Consider the following 22,539-nt stretch of genomic DNA (forward strand, 5'->3'; position numbering starts at 1 on the left):
CTTCTGAGGGTCTCAAGCTCCAAAAGAACGCGCACACTGCGTTGCTTGGGACTTCTCTGGAAACATTTATAATCCTGTATTTCCAAACAGGGAGCCAGCTCACCTCGGGCCCTTGGGGGTTACAAGACACAGCACAAAGCACAGTCTTCTTCAAACAGGGGGACCCAGCGCCTCCAAGCACAGTCCCAACAGCCTCTCCCTTAGAACAGCAAACTGCAGACCAGCCCCAGATCACGAAGCAAGGATTGGTCTATCCACAGCAGTCTCTTCCGTTGCTCCTTCTTTAGCAGAGGTTCCTCTTGACCACAGAATGGGTCCAAGCCTTTACAGTCTTAATCCATATCTGTTTCATTCCCACTTTCAGGGGTTTCAACTCTCCTAGTTATACCCCTTAATGTCTTTGAAGTTCGTATGTGCTCAGGGGTCTCTGACCCCTCCCTAAATCAGTTCTGAGTGTCTCCCTCCCAGTGTCACCTCTCTCCATTTGATACTGGGGGTCTGGATTCTTGATTCACTCAGCAGGAGATGGGTCGATTGGTTTATAGCACCAACCCAGGCCTTTTCACCTCCCAGGCTTCTCCTCCTCCTACTCTCCAGATGCAGGGCAGCCTGGTGCCATCTCAACCCCACCCTGGGTCAAGACCTCTCCCAGCTCCTCTCACCTTTCAGTTCCAGACAGACAATCCACATTTCAGAGACACACAGAAATGCTCAGAGCACAAAACACAGCCACTTTCTAAAAGAGTGCTTTATGAACACACAGTGACAAAACCACCTTCACAGAAAGATGTGGTATAACACTGTGAGTTCATACATACTAAACTTCACCTCTCCATTATTAACTGACAGGAAACTAGGCTAACAAACACAACACCCAGCCTCCCCATTCTGTCCCATGGGCAGGATGGCCTTTCAGCAGTGAAAAACGAAATGGAGAGTTTTTCACTGCCAGAACATAGCACACACCTCAGTATATGTTCTGCCTTTTACCTACACTGCACCCTGCCCAGGGGTTACCTGGGATCTACCACCGGGGTGCCTAATGTGTATGTAAAAGGGAAAGTAAGGCCTGACAAGTGGTTACACTTGTCAGGACAACATGCTTACTTAACACTCTGCGCGTAGGCCCTACACTGAAGGCCTGATTTCCCTTCTCTGCGCGCCCTTGCATTACCAGTCCTCGCACACACAGTGCACATCACTAGGGACTTTTACTAGTAAGGCAAACATACCAATCATGGTCAACCAATCACCATTACATTTTAAACAGGGAACTCTTGTACTTTGACACTGATCAGCAGTGGCAAAGTACCCAAAGCATCTAAATTGGCTATTTTAAGTCAGGAAAACAGTCTAGGGGAAAGCAAAAGGTTTAGTGAATTTTAGCCAAAAAAGGGCAAGTCCTACAGAGACCCACCATGGATGCATCTACACAACTGACACTACAGAAACTGGCGCTCACTAAGGACAGACAGCTATTTGACGCAGGTATATTGATATCCCTGGTAAGATTTTGCCTAAAACGTGACATTAATGCCCTTGAACGGCAAATTACATGTAACTCTCCTTCTGCTGATTTTATTGGGTGGAGCTCTTGTGGGCGTGTGTCCGCCCCAGTGGCCGTGTGCCACTAAGCACTCTTGTATTCGCAGTCTTTACATGAAATAAAATACCCCAGTGGGTATATTTATACATGTACAATAAGAAAGCAGAGAACTCTGGGTAGTTCTCAAGTTTAGGTGGAGAGCAGCTCCTATAAAGACAACCCTACAACACCAGCAACATTCTGAGTTTACTCACCTTAAATGTTTGTTTTTCTATATATATATAGACACACACAAATACATATATTTTTAAGATTAGGACACGTATAGCTAACTTCCCTGTGAATTAGAGTCCTGCAATATAAAAGACTGGAAAACTTACCTGGATGTAATGACTCCTGATGTAACTCCTGCGATGAAGTGGTAGAACACCAAGTTTGTGACTTCCACAAACCGCACAAATTGCAGAGGCTGACACAGACCAACACAGAGCTGTGGCGCAACATCTAGGCATATGGTACATGCTTGGCTATTGAAGCAAGTATAAAATGGAGCTAGTACAGTCCACTCTGTTAATCATGGTAGTACAGAACATATTTGATCATCCTATATATGATAGAAAATTAGATGGCCCAAAATAAATGGATCACTTTATCACAATGTGCTGGTGCTGAGAGCCTGAGAAATTCCTATGATGTCTTTATCTGTGGGATTGCCAGGTACTACACCGTAACGGTAGGAGACCGTTTATTAGCAGTATGTGATTATGTGTGGGTGTATTATTACATCATCATGTATTTCATGAATGTATTGAGATTTGTTTTTTTTAAACATATCTTTATTGGCATTGTGAAACGGTTTATATATACTTTACGTGTACAGGTAGTCATATAGTTTACTAAGCTTACTAAACCATATGTATTTGACTTCATTACAACGTGATTAAAAAGAGATTTCACATTGATGTATATTTTTAATAATGGTTAACAATACACATTTCACTGCTAGATTCTGTACCACAGTGTATGTGTACTCAAGGGAGTTGCTTCCTCTTACAGCCAAAGATATATTATCGCTTCTCTTTACTCTTTCAACCTATACAAATCTATAATAAACTTTGTATTGGTGTCTCTCTTAATGTTCCTTCTGTGATGTATTGAAATATGTTAAAGGTGGTTTAGATGCCTAGCATTTTTTATCTTTTGCAAAATAGTGTTCCAGTGAGGCAGGCATTAGGCAAGTGTCTGAAACTCTGACCCAATTTCCACTTGTTCTGGAAGATAAATCCTCTAGCGATGTGGTCAGTAGGCCTGGGCAGGGTTTGCGGAGTTCTGCCACGCAGAACTCCACAAAGTGACCAAACCACTCTGCCGCGCTACGCAGAGTTCCGCAAGCGGCGGAGTACGTTTGGGCATGCTGTTCGCATTGATTTTCTTTATGGGTTGTTTGCCGCGCGCTGTAAAATCAGCACAAATTTCACCATGCGTAGTGCAAGTGGGCGCTGCTTCTTCTCTGCTGCTCGAGTAGATTTTCTACTTGAGCGGCAGCTTTCTCAAAGTGAACAGAAGGTTTTTCAACGTGAGGAGTCGCAGCCATCCACGACCGCTCGCATTGAGAAATCCGACCTCCTGCGTTGAAAAATCTCGCTGGGAGGTGGATTTTCCTTGCTCGCCAACTTGACATTGGCGAGCACAAGCAAGGAAAAAACTCCGCTCCGGGGAGCGGAGATTTTTGCAATGCCTTGTGCTTCCAGAGTGTTTTTTAAATTCTGCAAAATCTGTGAACGGAGCGGAGTTCACCCCCCAGTCCTAGTGGACAGCTGACTGGGACATAGTACATTCTTGAGCCATGAAGGTGCAGGAGGGGTTAGATGCTCCTACTAGTAAAGTACTACTTCCTCCAAATTTCTTTGGGCCATGCTAGACTCACAGAGTGGTGGCAGCCGGGTAAACTGCACCGGTATGATAACCTCCTAGACCAGGGTTCTCCAAGTAGGTCCTGGAGGGCCGGATCCATGCCCGATTTTTAGCATTTCCTAATTTAAATAAATGTAGTTATCTTTTTTTTCCATAAATATTTTTATTTGCATATTGTAGATAACAGTAAGTCATCATAACAATAACCTCTGTTGCTTAAAGTACAGTCATCAAGGAGAGCGTATTATAAACACCAATGTACCCCTTTTGAGACAATAAATATTGTTGAAAATCGGTGAGATCCGGTCCATATCCTGGCCTAAGAGCAATGACAACATACTGGGTATTCTGGTCTAGTGATGACCTCCATGTGTGGTGGCACCAACACAATCGGCTGCTGATGATGTGGATTCATGTGTATTGTCCAACAGGTCTAGCCCGTTGTAACGTCTTCAGGAACCCCATATTCTATTAAACTTTTGTGGGCCGCCCCTACTAGTATATGTAATACGTTCAGCGGCCATATAGGAGAACCCTGTCATAGACCAATGTCCAAATCCTGCTCCATTCCTATAATATATGGGTGCTATGCCATTACAGTATAGCTCCCCCCACTCACTGACCTGGATGTGTATTCAGATCCATGGATGTTGTACCATGTCACCAGCAACATGGTCTTGGACCAGGTCTAAAGCCAAAAATAGAGATTGCTTTTTCCATATTTCACTTCATGTAATTGCCCCCCGCTATAATACAATGGCGCATCAGACATTTGTCTCTTTCTCACCATTCAAGAGCTCAAAGTGCCTACGACCAAAGTCAAGTTCAAGGTCACCGCAGGAGTCAAATTTTCCCCATGCCACAATGTCAGCAGAAGGGAGAACACAAAGTCCCATAGAGGTGGACAGTTCTGGTACAGGGAGCCTAAGAGCGAGAGGTGAGAGGGTATTAGCAACAGGTGTGAGTGAGCAGAATGTCATGCATGAGGGGCACACTGGCTCACTTGGGAAGACACCCAGGCACGGGAGGATATCATTTGTCATAAAAGGAGGATGTGTTATGGGTGGGGAAGATTAGCCCAGCCTAAACTATGAAGTTTTATAACCCCTCTTGTGTTCTGGGTTCTGCCTTCATTATTTATAATTGCCCTCATGCCATTTATGGGAGTGCAGACTGCTCTAAGCCCACTGCTTGAAAGTATCCAGTGAGCATTATGATTGCTTGTCAACACGGATGTGTGACAGATGTGCGCTCTTGTACGTTTAGCTTAAGGCAGAGTTCTCCAAAGTTGGTCCTGGAGGGCCGGATCCATGCCAGAATGTTAGCATATTCCCATTTAAATAAATGTAGTCATCTTAAAAATATGGCATGGATCCGGCCCTCCATGCTTTGGAGAACCCTGGCTTAAGGGACGGGTAATCACACAATTCTTCTCAACTCGTAAGAAAGCAGGTGGATCGGAGAGGAAACATTTGTTTTGAAGAGAGTTGTGAACATGTGATAATGACTTCCCTCGACTCCCTGGTTTAACACTTTATGTAGCTTGCTCAATGAGCAAGGTTAACACTCAACATCTCCTCCAAAGTGCCCTTATAAGAGCGACATGTTTGAAAAAACTGGATGCATTTCAGAAAGAATTAGATTGCTTGAGAGTCATATCACAGACCTCGCTAGCTTCTGAATTCACTCTAATCTGATCCCAGGACAATGCCAGTAAATTGGTTCTTTTGAGAAGCTGGTTACATTAGAAGCCATGTGAATTAAATGGCTATTATTCCAACTGAAGCACGTTGTTGGGATTAATGTGTGGTGCTGAGTAATAGAAATTATAATTCATGAAGATTTCCTTTCCGAGATCTATTTCATTTTATAATCCATTTTTTGTTTGCGTTCATTTTAGTGGTCCAGTGATTCTTGGTGCCGCGTTTATTGCCTGCACTATATTCTGAATCTGTTAGCAGTGGTTTACCGACTAATACTCAACAATAATTTTGTGCCATTAGGATTTTCATCCTGCCAATAACTAACCACAGAAGGAGCAGCTAACTGATATTATCATACATTTATTGTAAAATATATTAACCGTTTGGATTATGGTTTGTCCTTGGATATTGTATCTCCATACTCATAGAAATACTTCTGTTCCTGCTGCTTGTAATTACTCCACATATCATTTAAAAAGAGCTGCTTGACTCATCTTTCCTCTCATATCAACACACAAAATACGGTTGGCCTCACAGCAGGGCGGCTAGCAACTGTGGAAATTGGTGGGGTGCAGCATGTCGTAAAACTCACCGATATTGTTGCCTTTCTCCTATCCCCTATCTCGACGATGGCGAGTGGGAAGGAAGGTGGGTTACTTCCTGCATACTAATCCTTCCAGTCCTGGAGCTGGAGAAAGGAGCTCCAGGATTGGTTGGAGCAGGCTAACCCAGTGCTGATGTTGAGGCTGGGGGCCTGTGTCTGCAATCCCTCTGCTGTTTTACAGGCTTTAAAGTGTGCCTGGCAGATTGGCTGGCTGTAGGCAGCCTGCCAATCTGTCATGCGCACTGAGGAGTCATTCTGCAATATGTAGAAATCTGTCTGCCGTGCCCCCACCATCACGCTTGCATTAGCACGGCCGGCGGCACACAGAATAATAACATGATATTATTCTGTGTGTACCTGCTGTGTTCGCTGCAGGGGGGCGATGCTCCTTCGCCTAAACGGAGGAGCCACTGCTGCCTCACAGGCATCCACTAACTATTGGTGCAGTGGGAAATGTGCTTTAATATGCTTTTCTGTGTGCACAGTGAAATCTGGAATCAAGATATGTAGGGACTATTAACAAACTACATTTAGTGAAAAGAGCTGCAAAGTGCATAAACACCAACTGTGGAAATCTGGTTGCTCCTCACCAGGATAAAGTTACAGGTTCAGGCTGATTTCGATGGAGTGTGGGCCAGCTACAGAGAGTGAGTTAGGCCTGCTGAACAAAGAATCTTAAATCCTCGTTTGCAGAGCGTTGCGTGGATCAGCATCAAAGATGTGTCACGCATCCTAAGTGGTGTGTCGGTTCTGAGGTGTGGTGAAGGTGTGGTGCGAAGTCCTGAGTCATCGTTGAGGATTCTGTCTACTAGAGCTTGCAATGCAAAGTCCAAAGTCAAGGATATACCGTTCAGTAGGGGCTATGCATAGCTTCTAAGGAACTGTGATGCAAGTCCAGCGGCGTTGTCAAGGCTGCCATTGATGAGGATGTGACAGCCTGTGCTGAATATGTGTTTCGCATTGTGGTAGTTCTTTGAGACAGTTCTGATCCACGCAGTTGCAGTGATGCATCGGCTCTTTTGTGTAGTCAGGAATGTTGGAGTAGGTGTATGTTTCTAGTTTGTGACGGAAAGTATTATGAGGTGTTGTGTTTGAGAGAGTGTGTTGTGCTTGTGTGTGTGTGCTATGCTTTCTTTTTTAGTAGTAAAAAGAGGTAATGATGTACTTGTTTTCTAATAAGAATATGTATCTGAAGTATTGTTGGTGAGTGGAAGTTGCAAGGTAAAGGGGGTGGTGATGTGATGTATTTTGGAAAAGAGTGTATGTGGTGTGTGAGAGAGGATGAACAAGAGTTAAGAGTGTATTAGATTTGATTGCTAAACTGATAATATGTGTGGTGCATCGGAGTGTAAGTGTTGTGTGGTTGTGTTATTGTGTTAAAAAGAAGAGGAGGGTGTTGGATGCAAAGTTAGAAAGCTGAGTATAGGTTCGTTGGTGACAGAAAGAGGTCTGTTCGAAGTAATTAGAGCAGGGAGTGTGTGTCTGGATGGGATATAGTTAGGTATGGTGTGGATTTGGGTTATGTTTGTGATGAGTGGATTGGTTAGTGGTATAGGATAGAATAGTGTTTTGTTTGTAAGTGAAGGTGCAAATGTGTGGTAGCTGGGGTAGAAGGGTGTAAAGGTGTGTTTTGTGGGGTTTTGTACTAGATGCTGAGACATTGAAATTTATATAGGGTTAGTTTGTATTAAATGAGTCTAGTACATTTGCTGTGTGTGTTAATCTGGTTGTGGATGGGGTAGGGTGGACACTGGTGAATGAGAAAATGGACAGCATCTCTGGCCCTAGGCTTGACCAGTCCTGAACAGGCCCAAACAGGCAACTGCCCTTGTTCGCTCCGCCCTTAACATCAACGCCCGGGCTGAGATGGCCTGAACACTGACCTTAAAAAGCCCTAGTAATCAGGTGACCCCTTTGGCCAATGGGAACCCTACACCTAATCAATCACACTACTAGCCCTAACCCCTAGGACCATTAGGGAACCAAGTCCTTACAGCCAATCGCAGCCCTGGTCCTAAGAGCCAATTAGAAACCAAACCCCAAGGCCTAGGTCCAATGGAAACTCTAGCCTCACATACCAAATACAAAACCCTAACCCTATTCACCAATCAGACCAATAACCCTAAGTCCTACATCCAATAGAATCACTGACCCAGGGACCAATCAAAACCCTAGACTTATCATCCAATCAGAACACTAACCCTAAGCCAATAGAAACACCAGATACAGCCACCAATAAGTGCACAGAAGTAACTTCCAATAGCAGCTCATATAAGGTGTGTGTGACCGAAAGCACAGGATGCTGTACAGGGGGCTGGGTTTATATTTATGTTACCAGTACCAACGCTCTTAGCACCACTGTGTGAAAATAACGACTAGCCCGATAGTACATTGAAAATCTATTTACAGACCTTCCATTTCTATGTGTCTCCAGGTCCTCTTTCAGCTTTACAGAACACTTTATAAAACTTTTTTTGTTCTTTGTTTGTTTTTCTAGGTGGAATGAATGGTTTCAGAGGAAGTGAGTTTATGAATGAATCTCAAGAACCAAATGCTCTTTGAGGGTGAGTACATATATTCTTAAGTTATGACGTGAACAATCTGAAGAAAAAATCAGGAAATATTTATAAGTATTTATGTTAAAGTATTAGCAAAGCTATTGTTCTGTGCAGTGGTGTGGCTGTTGTGAAACGTGGTGTTTGCAAATGGAGGAGGCGGACTGGTGAAACTATATCATGAGGCCAGCCATCAGTCTTCGATCAGACTTTGTTTCCCATGGGCAAGCCACACTGCACTTGCTGATATTATAAGCCACACTCAGTGAGTTTTATTGATTAAATGCTTAAATTACTTTATTCAGTAAAATAAGATATTCGGATACACCTATGATAAACAGGGCCTGAAGTAGGGGCAGTGTCATCCTCACTCACATATTGTAAGTCTGTGGCTTATTACTAGGGTTAGTGAACAAATCAGCGCACACACAAGCATTCTTTGTTTTTCTCTGCAGCAGTGATTAGAACCCAAATATGCATTGGATAAGTATTGCCTTGCCAGAGTCAATCTAGTCAACCATGAATAGTAAAAAATTAACCCCAATACTACTGGACAAACAGGCCGGGCTGGGATGATATCAGGTACAGGTACACTGGGGGAAGAGTGTCAACGTTTCGACCCAAGTGCAATGAAGGTAATTTATATCCTCTGCAGGCGGGTCTTCCTCAGGACGGGGAAGGGGAGGCCACCTAGGGTGAGGTACAGTCAGGATACAGCCCCTGAGGAAGTCGACACGCTCCCCCAGTGGGCCTGTACCCGATATCATCCCAGCCATCCTTTTCACAGATGAATGTTCTCTGTGTATTATCAGAAAATCATGAAATGAATATTTGTAAATCAATAAGGGACAGGCCTATCTGTAAAACTGGTGCCACTATGAACCACAACCAGTTTTACTAAGGATACCAGAATGTGTAATTGATTGGTTATTGAATTTGCCTTTTGGATTCCCCTCCTTTATATCTGTCCTACCTCATGAGCACTTTCCTTTTTCACACTCCCCTTGGAGCAACCTCTTTCTCTATTTGGAGCATTGAATATGGTGATCTGTTATAAAAGTAACTAAATAATAAACAGTCACTATCGGAGCGATATGTTGTGCCTTTGTGTTTTTTTAGGCTAAACTTGTTGGCATTGTAAATAAAATGGTACATTAATGATACAATGCTAATTCTATATGTACCGGATGCCCTTTGACTAATGAATGTTTTTCATAACTGAATTGTAGCTTTAATGAAGTCTAGGACCGTTGTTTCCTATACCAATTGTTACCCAGGTCCATGGACAATTGTGGGTTACCCCATTATATCATAATGGATGCTCACTATAGCTCCACAGATGCCTGGATTATGCCAGTAATGCCCACCATTATACTAAGGCCACAGTTTTGACAAGGCTGGAAACCGGAAGGATCAGGGATAAGACCACATATCAGTCATGACCATTAATATGCCAGGAATAGGTACATATAGGTCAGTCATGCTCAGGGTAGGTCTATGATAGCTGCCAGCACACCACACCTAGACCAAAAATACTAAAATAGTCAAGGATGATCATTATAATGCCACTGGCACTATTATGTCAGGAATGGACACAATTATGCCAAATATAACACTCTTATAATGGGGCTAGCATACATATTTGCTGGTTCTTGGCACCAGGCATAGTTTCAGGAAGCAGTAGTGTTTATTATGGCCACACATATAAATGTTGATTAATCTCTTAATTTTCTCTGGTCTGGATCATACCCTGTTTTCCTCGGGTCTTGAGCTGATCATGCATCTAACTGACACATTTTCACTCTGACTCCTGCAGTCCCACACTTTGGTGGGTCAGCACTGATTACAGCTCAGGCTACTGCTGCCATACTTTTTTGATGGTGCACTGTTCACACACATGTTGTGACTGATAAAGGAGGGACTACAACATGGTCAGTCTCCTTGTGGCTTAATTATATTGGGATTGGATATAGACTGTCATGTAGCAGGTCCTATAAACCGACACAGTGTGTGTTTGAGTGTTAGTATGAGTTACTGTGATACGTTTGGCTGGCTGTCACTCTTAGTGCCTTGAGATGATCAGTGCTGCCTTCTTTAATAGGCACCTACTCTCTAAAATACTGAAAATTGATACTGGGCTTGGCTTCACCTCAGAGAGCTACTTTGAAGGTACTGGCGAGCTACCAGTAGCTCCCGAGGTACTCGTTGGAGACCCCTGGGTTAGTGGAAGCGCTCCTTACGCACACTCTCAAGCCGATGTCACGGCTCCGCGTTAGTTGGGAGACAGATAGAGGCCGGCCATGGACTGATTAAAGAATGGGATGCTGTGCTGGCAAGCTCCAAACACATACCAAGGAACTCCAGATTCAAACTTATACAAATGTATATCATACAAAGGGCGTATCTCTCGCCTGACAAGATAAATAGATATTTCCACACTACCACCTCTACATGCCCGCGCTGCCAGCAGTTAGATGCGGATTTGCTTCACATGCTTTGGGCGTGCACATCCCTGCAGCAATACTGGCAAGAGGTAGTCACAACACTAGCCTCATGTACAGACACGCCCTTACCACTGTCATGGGAGATTTGCATATTGGGACTCTATGCCAGATCAAAAAACAATAAGATCACCTCGAGATTCCGAGATCTGGGTTTAATCACGGCGAAAAGATTAATAACGAAAAAATGGAAACATGCGGATCCACCAGAGGTGACTGGCTGGAAACGTTTACTTGTAATATGGGCACAGGCGGAGAGCACAGCACTACACAGGGAGGAGACTGCAGGGCTTTGCAAATACCCTATAGGGCAGGCCTGGGACACTATACTAATGGCCCTTCAAGGCGGTGCCACAGTGAACGATGAGGATGCGCAATCCACTGATCCGCAACAGACATGATAGTACCCAGTTGCATGATTACAAGACGCTGTTATGCCCTGACATACAAACAATCACACATCCAGAGAATCCCCAGTACATCACTAGTGAGCACCAGAGCCCCATGCGCCGCCGGGAGGGGGGACGCTCACTGCTGTCTTTATAGCTGCATGCAGGCACATGCCCTTATTTAACCCCTAACTAGGCGAGCCATAAGATGATGGCACGCAGACAATAAATCATCATGCTACGATATGTAACAGCGACTCGACTTACATAGTTTAGATGGCAGTTTTTAGTGTTGTAAGTTTGTGTTTTGATTATATGTTTATTGGAAAAATAGGTCTTATTGGTACCCACACATGACTTTTTATCACACATTGTCAATCTACATTATTTTATTTATAATGTTGTTCAAGTCTGAATGACAGGTTATTTTTATGTGATGGAATAGCATGTATATCAGGTATTGTGGTACTGGCCCAGGCAAGATCTGTCCTGATTTTGCTGTGTATGGCCTTGCATCAGATACAGTGACCATGATGTGGCAACATATGCGAGCAATAGCCCACTGAGACTTCATATGTATCCAACATAATGTATGTATCTGTCAGCAGGAATGATGTGTTAACAGTAGCTTATTATTGTTGTCATATGTATTATTGTAAGTGACATGGGCTTTATAATTTTGCGATGGTCAACTGAAAATGCTGTATAAAAATATGATTCCAGTTATGATAAAATCAGAAAATACCATTAAAGATATTTAAACAAAAAAAATGAGCTGCAAGCACATAGGGCAATCCAATACCTATCATAATTTGATAAACATAATTTTACCTGAGTCAGACTATTAAATTTCACATAAATCATATTTTGTTATTTTCTTGGTAACTGTCGACAAACACATTATCCTAATTGTGTTTAATTTTATTTAGGTGTCTGGTATATACTCTAAAGCACGTTTCCTTTTTTTCTTTAACGTGATATGATATACACTGAAATCGTTTGTCCTCCATTTAATATGTGAACTCTGGTCTGGAAGTGCGTGTGTGTGTGCCGTTCTCTCTCTCTTTCTCTTTTTGTTTTACGCACAAGATGTTGAAATACTATTTTGAATGAGGACAAATATTCTGGGTTGGTAGGGCTGAATTTCATTCTATAAAGTGCCATGTTGTATAGTTGCTATGTGCCTTTTTCTCAATTAAATTATTGGATGCGTGCTTGGTTTTAATTTCTTTTTACATTATGCTAGATCCTTTGGAATCATGGTGATTTTATTTGGTTATGTGTTCTCATGGGTATTCTAATTTCCTTTTTTCTGCTCTTCACTAATATGTTGATTATGTGTATCTGATAAGAGGGCACATTATTCTGCAACTAATTGAATTACCGTCTTCCCCATTGCATTCCAATCTACTTCTATTCCTGGTTGATGAATGTGTAGACACAGGACAGGGGGGAGTGTCTTGAAATGATTCATCCCTCCACGAATGGGCACAGACATGCGGGGGCCTAGCTAGTGATCTTTTCCATCTCGATGTTCAAGCTCTGTTGAATTACTTCCTTGCTATGTTCATACTCAGGGAATGTCTGTAGCTTTTACGCTTAGTTCTCTGAGCTCTTCATTATGCCTATTCCCCATGTTGGCAGCTAATGTGTCCACCATGTTCACATCTGCAGCATCATATTTGTGTATCTTCCTTTTCCCTTCGGTGGTCTCAATTGTTCTAGATCAGGGGACTCCAACCTTTTCTGTAACAAGAGCTACTTAGGTTCAATGAAAATCATCCCGCGCAACTAATGTTAGTGACGCGATAGTGACCAACCTGTCCAGGATTGTCCACAGTGATCACATCAGTGCATTAAGCAGAGTTGCCAGCAGTAAAGATATCAAAGCACTATCAATTTGGAATGCATCTACATGGGTAATACAAAACGATCATAGCTGCAACGCCCCTGGCACCAAGGTAATATGAGTACTACACCTCTCCAATTCAAACAATAGCTTTAAATTCATTTTGAAATTGTAACAATTTTCCCCCATAAATCAGATGTACACATTGTCATCTTGAATACATGGTTTTTAATTCTTATATACAAATAATTCAGCCAAGTAAAAGCTTGTATATCAGCAGGCTGTACACAGGAGAGCTACTCACTGGTAGCTGGGGAGCTACTGGTAGCTCACGAGTTTCTTGTTGGAGATGCCTGTATTAGATCTTGGAATTCAGGGGTCCTTAAGTTTCCATTCCTTTGTTATTTATGCTTAGCCAAGCCTCTTATTTACTAGCACAGAAGCCAGTTACTTTTAGATACCAAAGGCACGTTAAGGAATACAGAGAACAAGAAAACGCGATAAATTTAATACTCGAAGTGATATCAACCACAAGTAATTACTCTGGATTACAAATTGATTTCTGCATGATGCCCATAACTACCGGAGTCCTGGAGTTTACCTGCGAGCCTGCTGTTGTATCTGTCTGTCATAAACTTAAAGTTTCATGAATGATAGGCAGACTCAATGCCTCAATATTTGGAGTTGCGAGGCTGCTGCCCTTGTAGCAACATTACTGACTTGTAAGGTCTATCTCTATGGTGTCTGTTCTGCAATTAGGCTGATAACTGCTCCGGGTTCATTCAACTAATGCTGTCACAACTGATGTTTTTTTCCCTGTCTCTGACAAGAGTTGGACTTCTTTTCTCCTGAAAACATAGAGAGGTCTTCTTCTTGAAATTATTTGCACTCACACGTGTGTGCAACACACACACATATTCTAAACACATCACCCATCTAGAGCTTTCCTCTCCCTTTTTGCACATGCTTTATCTGCACAATGATTCCAACTTTCATAACCCATCACATGACTGTTACATGCCTTTGCATGACTTTAGTAATACTCTCAGTGCTTAATTTGAGCCGTGGTTTCTGGTGCTCGGCACTAGCACTTAACTGTCAACAATTGATAGTCTGCCACATGGTGGCACTGTTTACCTAATTTAGAGATGAGCACAACAACAGTTGTTTGTTAATTCAATATACCTTAAAAATGACTAATATCTGCCATCCAGGCCATTCTTGTAGCTTTAGGGGCCTGGAATAGTCGGAATTATCACACTTTGAGGAGTATAATGCTTAGTAGTTGTTTTGGTGCTATCACTGGCAGTACTGTCAGGGGGCAATGAGTGGTGCATGCCGTAGTGGCCTCCTCAGAAGGGCCGTGGCGCTTATTTGTTCACAAATCAAGCTCTGAACACTCTTCATTGCTATTAAACCCAGGATTTCCACCAGCCGGTCTGTCTTATTGAAGTTTCTTTTAGTGCACTAGGGGCCATATTATGTATTAGGGTGCACTTTTCCTGTTTGCGCCTGGTGCACCTTAAAACAGGTGCACCGAGTGCAAAGAGAGAAAGTTCGCCTTATTACATAGAATGCATTGCCCCAGGGTAGCCGCGAACTTGTGCTGCCCTTGGACCTGCACATTCAAGTGAAATACAGAGTGGCTTTGGAGCGGCCACTCTGTGTTTCACTGTGCAGGAGGCAACCCACCTGCACTTTGAAGGGGTATTAGGGATCACCTTGCAGGTGGGTGCAGTCAGTGACTTTACCCCCTGCAAAGGATTGCTCTCAGGGGGCACACTGAGAGTGCACCACTTTTTAGGTGGCTCACTGTCAGTATGCCTCCTGACAGCATCTTTGCCTCTGGGCTTGCGTCTGAAATACGGCGCGGGTGCAGAGGCAAAGGTATTTCCTCATTTGCATGGGGCTTAACCCTATGCAAATGAGGGAATGCCCCCTGCAGATAGTGCTGACGCTTTATGTGTGCCAACACTATCGGTATTACAGAAGTGGCCGCACAAGCATCTGCTGGCACTCTGTAATACCGAAGTGCCCCAGAGGCACGCAAAGCGGGTGCAAACGCCCTTTGCGCCCCCAGGGCACTCTCTGTAATACGGTCCCAGGAAGAATCATTCCATAATACTCACAATAGCATGTCATGGGGATACACAGGCAACAACCTTGGCCTTGTTGTGCTACTTTTACGCCTCCCCTGGGGAGGTGTTACAATCTGACGCATTCCCAGGTTTACAAAACTTTGTAAATCTAGGAATGGGTCAGAATCCATGGGTGTTATGTGGGAACACTCACAGCAACACCTATGGAACACCCCTTTCACGCAGAGTAATGTGTGAAAGGGGGCCATATGTACAAGACCATGAAAAGTCACCCAAGGTAGCTTTGCGTGGCTTTGTAAATATGGGCCAGCACACTGCGCCACTGGAGCATCAAAAAAAGGGGCGCTCCAGTGGTGCAAAGAGCTTTTAACCCCTTCGCTGCTGCGGACATTCCGCTGCAGCGCTGGGGGGGCCAGGGGGGCAGCGCGGCGGGCCTGTGCTCATGACGGAGCCGCTCCGTCATGAGCCACAGTTGAGCTGTGCTCATGACGGAACGGTTCCGTCATGACTCCGCCCATTTGCGTTGTCGCCCCGCACAGGCGGGGAAACAGCGCCGCGCAGGCGGAGCGGCCGCCGGCAGGATTGTCATGACGGAACCGTTCCGTCATGAGCACACGACAACCGTGGCTCATGACGGAACGGTTCCGTCATGAGCAGGGAAGGGGTTAAATATGCCCCTAAGTTCTTTGATGAATCTGTTTTTGTTGTACGTTTCCCTGACAAGTCTTTCAATCCTAGTACCCCTGGCTGGAAGAGTTGATGCGTTTCAACCCCAATGTTTCCTGGGTCTCCTCAGGAAAGGGAGCTGGATGATCAGTTGAGTAGAGAATAAAGGATGTGCTATAAAATTTGAATCACTGTGCCACCCAAGTGAGGAGTGAAAAACGGATTGCAAAGTAACTTAGGCTTGATAGCCAGATGAGGTATAGCTTTTGATGCCTGTAATATAAAATCAAAACTGAAACTACCAAATGTGTACCCATCACACAGAGGGAAATTTAAATTGCTTAGGGTAGATGTCGGTTATACCTTATTAACAATTGCAAAATATCGGGGCCTTATCGAGATCCGCTTAATATGATTTTTAGAAAATGGAGGAATTCTGTGACCTCTGCGGGGATGTTTTTTTTTGTCTGAATTGCCGCATCTTTTGTGAAATTTCTTGAAAGATAAGTCAATTCTTGTTTTCATCAGTGGGCTAGATATCAGTCGGGTCTGTTGTTGTCCCAGTTGGACTCTTACCTATGTGCGGTGGGGTTTTTCATCCCGATATAACTTTGGACTCGCAGTTACAGTGTGTGGTGCTTCGCTAGTCTGCATGGGGCATGGAGTCTTCTTTAGGGCTTTAGCCGTTATAGCTCGTGAGCTACTGTAGTTCTCCAGATACCTCTGAGTAGCTCACCTGTATGCAGCCCAGCTTATTAAATTAGAAAGCTTTTGCTTGGTTGAATTACTATACATATAACAACATTGAAATTATACAACACTAATAATATTAGTAGCTCTGAATGCGTTTCATTAAACATAAGTAGCTCTAAGTACAGAAAAGGTTGGAGACCCCTGGTGAAGAGGTTTCCAGGCTCTTGGGGTGATTATGTCATGCATAAGGAATGACGGGATTTTTAGTTTCAATCTATTGTAGTTTTAAAGGCACCAAGGGAAGGTATCAATGTTTGTAGTGGTTTTAAAACAAAATTATAACAACATCATAACATTATAAATTGTGAAGTTCAGACAATTCATTGAAACCAGTAATCGCTGTATTAAACAGCAAGATAAGGTTTGCTTCTTTCTTGGCTAATAGCCGCTCCAGATTTCCTCCTCTCAGGTCGGGATTAATTACTACCAACACAGTCCATTGTAAGTCATTGTCTATGACCTTTTATGACGTAATGGTTGACAAGTGGAGCTGTTATTGTTTTACAGAGGATGCAAGATTTATGAAGAATTATGCAATGGTGAACTTCTGAGCTAGTTTTACCAATGTACTCTTCCAGGGGCAGGTAATACCGTGTACCGCATTTTTTGTACTGCAGTTTGAAAATTGTGTGTCAGACCATTTTTTTAAATTCAAAAGAAATTGAGAACTCTCCATTGTTTGTTCACAAACAGAACATGTCCCTCATTTGGGGTGTCCTTGCTGAAGAGCCAGGTCCAGCGTTCCCTCTTAGCTTTTTTGACAGAAAATTCCTAGCAAATAAGCCTGCACTGGTTGTTTGCCTATACTGTAGTTCTTGTTCAGGGCACATAAAAGTTTGTCGGGCTTGCGTTCTAGGTTCAATAAAATGTGCCAGCTTTCGGTGACAATTTTCTTGAAACGGATGGTGCTTGGGCAGTAGGTAGAGACACAGATAAGCCTCTCATGTGACATTTTATCTCACTACACAAAAAAGTTTCACGTGGGTTTCAGCGAATTTTTTTATATGTTTGGTAGGATACCCTTTATCATGGTAGAAGTAGGTAGTCTTCTTTGCTCAAGAGGCTGCGCCTTGTATGTAAAAATTGCCTATAAGGGAAATGGTCTCATAAACTCCGTGGTAATGTAGGACACTGTTTTGTCTGTTACTTTTCTATGGAGGGATGTGCACAATGTTTTTCCACATGCTCTCACTTCAACATTAAGAAATGTGATCGATGTATTGGCTTTGCTCATGTTGAACTTGATATTTTGTGTGAGATTGTTCAACCATTGCAAAAAACTGTCTAAGTCAGGTTCATCTCCAGACCATATGCAGAAAATATCAACAATATATCTGACCCTCATGGTTGCCGGTGCACTGAAGGGGTTATTGCTGTCCACAAATCTTTCTTTGAATTGTGCCATAAAGAGAATGGCTTTCTCAGGGACAAATTAATATCCCATCACAGTCCCTTTAATTTGAAAAAAGAATTCATCATTGAAAATAAAAAAAATCATAAGTGCTTGTTTTGCCATTGACATGATAAAATCAGTGGGAACCCTGGGGGCCTGTCCCTTTGTTCGAAATATATTTCCATTACATCAAGGAATCTTTCAAAAAAAGTCTCAAGCTTCACTTTTGAGTCTAATGAAATCTTTTTGTTCAGATGGGGCAAATGATAGGCCTTTTTTAAGACTGATAGTTGATTGGCTTTTAAAGGTTTGGAAGAAAGTTCACAATGGACGTTTTCTTTGGTTCTTATAAGTCTGTGTTTGGGTGCGCATCTCCCATGGTTGGTTTGTGTGTTTGTATCTTACTCTGCCCCCGTTTTAGCCTCTTCCACAAAATGGTTGTTGTTGTTTAGGAGGCAAATTCTGGTTGGAGGTCTCTTTTCTGAGGTCTTCTCTGAGAATTTACCCACCAGAGGAGCCTGTAGAAGAGGTATCTTTAAAAAGTGATAAACCTGTGTTTGGATCTGGCTTGGTAGTCAGGTAGTGTTTTGGGCCTTGAGAAGAAACCCTCTTTAAGGTAGGGATAGACTATTTCAATGTTGAAGTTTTTTTTAAAACTTTTTTCATTGTAGAACATTTTTGATTGATTGTAACATCTTTAAAATCATCAATTTCTTTTTCTATCTTTTCCAGTAATGCTTTGCCTTTGGTAAGGGCTTTGGTGTTTTTAATTTCCTGTTCTAATTGGATAATTTCTTCTAACAAGATTTAGCAGAATAGCTGACCTGTCTCTGTAGACAAGACTGGTAATATTGATGTTGATGTACACAATGACACATGTGTGCATAAAAACGATATCGAATCAATGTTGTCTAAATCACCCAAGATGACCTCTCCATCAAACCCAAGTCAGAAATACGTGGTCAGGCAGGCCTGCGACATGGGCCAGAGGCAACTGATCACAGCTGGGGTGGCATATAACCAGCAGTACAAATGCGTGAACAGGAAAAACTCAAATTAGTCCCACAGATAGGCAGCAACACCACAATGGTCCAACAAGATTGGCCCCAATAAAACAATCATAGCCGGAGGGGCACACGTTCCGAACCTCATCAAGTTAGATGCCACATGAAATTAGGACACAGTACATCCAGCACATGTAGTGATCACGTGCTCCCCATGCCGACATCTCAACACTTTACCCACTGGCCCTCATTGTGTCCACGCAAGGTCGAGACCCACCTGCATTTGTCATAAGGTGGGAGGAATTTATGGCTCCATGACTAGGCCCACATTCCTCCCCCTAAACATGATCTGTGAATTGTTTTATGATGCCCTAAGAAATTTATATAAAGGAGCTCAAAACGGTTGCTCTTTAAATCAGTCCTCAGACCCATTTCTGTATGCTGTACTCCGCACCACAATGTTTAATTAAACCAACTGTTTCTGTTTCGCCAAATGCCTCTTGTCTTTGTTTTTTCAAAGTAAATTCATATATTCGAGCAACAAGACCATCCAGTCACGACTTCACTTTGTGCTGATGTAACTATAGTCTTTCTTATATAACAGGAGTGTTGGGGACTTGCAGCCCACATGGGATATTGCCAACCTTCAACTGTTCGAGAGGGATATGACCGTGGAGTTCTGTTCTGATGTGTTTCTTCTTTAATCAGAATAATTTGTCAGCTTCATTTAGCTTTTTTGCAGATGTGCTAGTGTATAATTCCAATGTCATGTTTCCTTAATTTGCTTAAATGAAGTAATGGATTAAATTAATTGTGTTCCCCTGGATTAGTGACCCCAGTGCTTTCTCATCTAGCATTATACTCTCCCTTCATCTGCCGCAGGCTGGGTCCATGATTGATGAGCCTGGCTGTTCCAGTACTGCTGGCTCCACAGCTTTATTATAATCTATAAATGACAAGGAGCCTTGATCCCTCGTCTCGAGCTCTCATTGCCCATTGCCCTTCTTCCCCTGCCACTAACCCTGATCCCCCAGACCCAAAGGTTTTAAATTTTCTCAAAAGTCCCTTCACTGGCATCTCCAGTGGGCCTAGATTGGGCTTGTGTCCCAGTGCTATTTTTCCTACCCCCTGTTGTGGCCCACCACCATAGTTGCTGAATGTGCCAGAAGATGACAAAGAAAAACACTACACCTTGCATTAATGTGTCCTACTTTTCATTACAAAGTAATGTTGTTTGGTTAAAATTTTTACATCTGACTTTGTATGTTGTGTGTAAGCAGACATGTACATGTCTGAATATCTATCTATCTATCTATCTATCTATCTATCTATCTATCTATCTATCTATCTATCTATCTATCTATCTATCTATCTGTCTGTCTGTCTGTCTGTCTGTCTGTCTGTCTGTCTGTCTGTCTGTCTGTCTGTCTGTCTATCTATCTATTATGTAGGTGGCCCAACCAGATTATCTGTGACCTAACATGTACTGGTCCAGGGAAGACATGCTTGGCAGTTCGGGTTGGACTGTTCCCATGAGGCACAAGGTCAAGACTGATTTGCATATAGCTTTGTCTGAAATGGGGTGGCAAAGGCAGCTAAAGAATGATGATGGATTCAACCCAGATCTGGGGGTGAGTGTTTTGAAAAGTTTCAGCACTCTGTCCATCATCTCTTTGTGTTTGCTTTGTTTTCCCTAAGTTGGCAGGGTATGCCCAGACGTGGGTCCCTTGCTCACTTTGCCAGTGGATTCAAGCTAGCCTGGCTGATGTGGGCTGTTAGCCCGAAACCGGTCCCAGGATGCTTGTTTCCAGTCCAGGGAAGACATGGCTTGGCAGTTCGGGATGGACTGTTCCCACGAGGCACAGGGTCAAGACTGATTTGCATATAGCTTTGTCTGAACTGGGGTGGCAAAGTGAGCTAAAGAATGATGATGGATTCAACCCAGATCTGGGGGTGAGTGTTTTGAAATGTTTCAGCACTCTTTCCATCATCTCTTTGTGTTTGCTTTGTTTGCCCTAAGTTGGCAGGGTATGCCCAGACGTGGGTCCCTTGCTCACTTTGCCAGTGGATTCAAGCTAGCCTGGCTGATGAGGGCTGTTAGCCCGAAACCGGTCCCAGGATGCTTGTTTCCGGTCTAGGGAAAACTTGGCTTGGCAGTTCGGGCTGGACTGTTCCCATGAGGCACAGGGTCAAGACTGATTTGCATATAGCTTTGTCTGAACTGGGGTGGCAAAGTGAGCTAAAGAATGATGATGGCTTCAACCCAGATCTGGGAGTGAGTGTTTGAAAAGTTTCAGCACTCCGTCCATCATCTCTTTGTGTTTGCTAACATGTACCGCCATAATTATTTAATCTAACGACCCCACTGATAGTCTGGCTAGTGTTATTTAAAAAAAATTGCATATAAAGAAATGCACATGTATATGATGGCCCATGCAGGAATGGGTAATTGCTATTTTGGGTAATAAATGTACAGTACTTGGTGAGGGGTTCCCATTCAGTATAAGAGATGCTGTTACCTTTCCAATTCATCTGCATGGATTAAAATAAATCACATGCTCCTACACAACACCTCCCTACCATCCTTTGGTTTGTGCATGGGCAGAGGACACCATGCCTGCATTTAACTATGTTAAAAATGCTATCTGTCTTCCCTTCCAGCATATCTTTAACAAAACAAGATCCCTGTGCCCGGCACAACTGTACTAGTCATTGAAAAAAAGGCTGGTGTTGGGTGAGAGGCTTTTGCAGGATGAGGTACACTTCCTTACCGCTTGCCCACCACAATCACCTGTGTACAATCACCCCTTCATATCTTTACCACTCATTTAACATCCTAGATATATTGTGTACCCTCTGTGTAGATCCAGGCCAGATTGTCTGTAGCAGGAGTCAGCGTACTGAGAACAAGAGACATTCACTCACTACTGGAGTAAAAGGGGGGCCTCAAGCGACCCACATCCAGTTTATTATATCCCCGTGGCCAAACCTAGCCTCAGGGGGGCGTGTGATGTGTCCTGTCCTCACGTAGACGCTGAGGGGCACTGTGCACCCTCCACAGTCTCTGAGCAGAGTCCTGGTCCTGTCGCTAGAGCTGCACATATCCTCTACCTAGGGTTGCCACCTGGCCGATTTTAAACCAGCATGGTCGGTATTTCAACGTCCTGGCCAGTACAAAATTTAGAAACATACCCTAAAGCCTGTATTTTTTACCCTTATTAGGACATACTATAAACAGTTAATATCAAAAGAAAACATTTTAAAATGTATTTTAGACCAGCCCTAATGACCCCTAACTGATTATTTAGGTAAACAAGGGCAGAAAGGCCATGTTAAAATGAATACAGACATTTTCATTTCAATTTCCCCTCAAGAATCATGTCCCGGCCTTCGCAGAATGTTAAAACATGAACAGGGTGTCTTCATTATTCTCTGGGAAAGGTGGCAGCCCTACCTCGACCTCAGTGAGGTCGGAGCTGCCTCTTCCCCTCTCAGACCGGCAGTGCTCTGTAGATGACTCTCTTGCTAAAGGGGGTCCTGTCCGCTCTTGGAAGGTGCCAGAC

At 43.3% G+C, this 22,539-nt stretch overlaps 1 protein-coding gene across 3 annotated transcripts in view; it reads left to right on the forward strand.

The window, feature by feature from the left end:
• The window catches only part of HECW2 (HECT, C2 and WW domain containing E3 ubiquitin protein ligase 2), a 1,572,445-nt gene that overhangs the window by 183,341 nt on the left and 1,366,565 nt on the right, over positions 1–22,539 (forward strand). For all 3 annotated transcript variants that reach the window (XM_085648759.1, XM_085648760.1, XM_085648761.1), the window contains exon 2: positions 8,265–8,331. The gene's annotated coding sequence lies outside the window, so the exon portion shown is untranslated. The remainder of the gene's footprint in view (positions 1–8,264; positions 8,332–22,539) is intronic.

Source organism: Triturus cristatus, chromosome 3_2 (assembly GCF_964204655.1).
Source record: "Triturus cristatus chromosome 3_2, aTriCri1.1, whole genome shotgun sequence".
Lineage (NCBI taxonomy): Eukaryota > Metazoa > Chordata > Amphibia > Caudata > Salamandridae > Triturus > Triturus cristatus.